The sequence below is a fragment of the Mandrillus leucophaeus genome, unplaced genomic scaffold (genome assembly GCF_000951045.1).
Source record: "Mandrillus leucophaeus isolate KB7577 unplaced genomic scaffold, Mleu.le_1.0 Scaffold30, whole genome shotgun sequence".
Taxonomy (NCBI): Eukaryota; Metazoa; Chordata; class Mammalia; order Primates; family Cercopithecidae; genus Mandrillus; species Mandrillus leucophaeus.
The window spans coordinates 173,496-175,002 of NW_012103143.1; positions in this window are offsets into that span (position 1 = coordinate 173,496).

Sequence of the window (1,507 nt, forward strand, 5' to 3'; positions counted from 1 at the left end):
TCCCAGCACTTTGGGAGGCCGAGGTGGGCGGATCACCTGAGGTCAGGAGTTTGAGACCAGCCTGACCAACATGGTGAAACCCCATCTCTACTAAAAATAAAAAATTAGCCGAGCGTGGTGGCGCATGCCTGTAATCCCAGCTACTCAGGAGGCTGAAGCAGGAGAATTGCTTGAACCTGGGTGGCAGAGGTCACAGTTAGCCGAGACCGTGCCATTGCACTCCAGCCTGGGCAACAAGAGTGAAACTCCATCTCAAAAAAAAGAAAACAGAGTTGAAAGAGAGTCCAGGATAGACTGACTGCCCTGTGTGAACATCCCTGCAGGAGATTTGAAAAGGACTAAGTGCTGTTCCAACTGGAAATGGAATATATGGGTCTGGGTAGCGCTCAGGGGACTGATCTGGGCCAGAGATGGAGATGTGGGCCTCCCCACCATGTGGGAGAGCTGACGTTGGGGAGAGGGGAGCTTATCCCCCACTGGGCTGATCTTCCTGATCACATGGGCACCTGCTGTCCATACCACACGGCTCATGCTTGCTTCCGTTCAGTTTCTGCCACCTCATTTGTGGCTCACCTTCATTCTGAGTGCATCTCTCTCTAACAACACTGCAGGCAGAAGCTGCCCCATATTTCTCATTCTTTTTACACACCTTGCACTCACTAGCACAGGGTCTGTTGAATACTAAGCTTGATGGTGATGAGAATAAACAACCACTAGGAATAATGTCTGTTACGTACAAAGCCTAATGTTAAACCTTTATGCCTTTTTTTTTTTTTTCTAAGACGGAGTCTCGCTTTGTCCCCCAGGCTGGAGTGCAGCGGCGCAATCTCGGCTCACTGCAACTTCCGCCTCCCAGGTTCACGCCATTCTCCTGCCTCAGCCTCCCAAGTAGCTGGGACTACAGGCACCCGCCACCACACCCAGCTATTTTTTTGTATTTTTAGTAGAGACGGGATTTCACCGTGTTAGCCAGGATGATCTTGATCTCCTGACTTTGTGATCCACCCACCTCGACCTCCCAAAGTGCTGGGATTACAGGTGTGAGCCACCGCGCCTGGCCCTGCCATTTTATTGCATTCTCTGGATGACCCAACAAAGTAGGTAATAGGAACCCTGCTTTACAGATGAGGAAGCAGGTAAAATAACAGACCATGCCTAAAAAGCGACACCACTAGCAAATGGAGAAACGCGGCTTTGAACTTAGCTGAGTCTGACACCAAGGCCTGCGGTCCCTCCACTGAGCAGGGCAGGACCCATCTACCCTGGCTGGGAGGTCACAAGGAAGAGAGGGTGCAGATTTGCCATATGGCCACAGGACAGGAACCAGAAGCCTCTGGGGACAGCTTTGAGTGGACTGATTCTTGGCTCAGTGGCAGAAAGAACCAACAACTAGTGGTGTCCAAGGTAGACAAGGGCACTTCAGGAAGCTGGGGAGACATGGTCTTTAAGGAGCCTCCCATCTTGAGCAATTATGGGTGAATGTGCGACTTTTTTTTTTTTTTTTTTT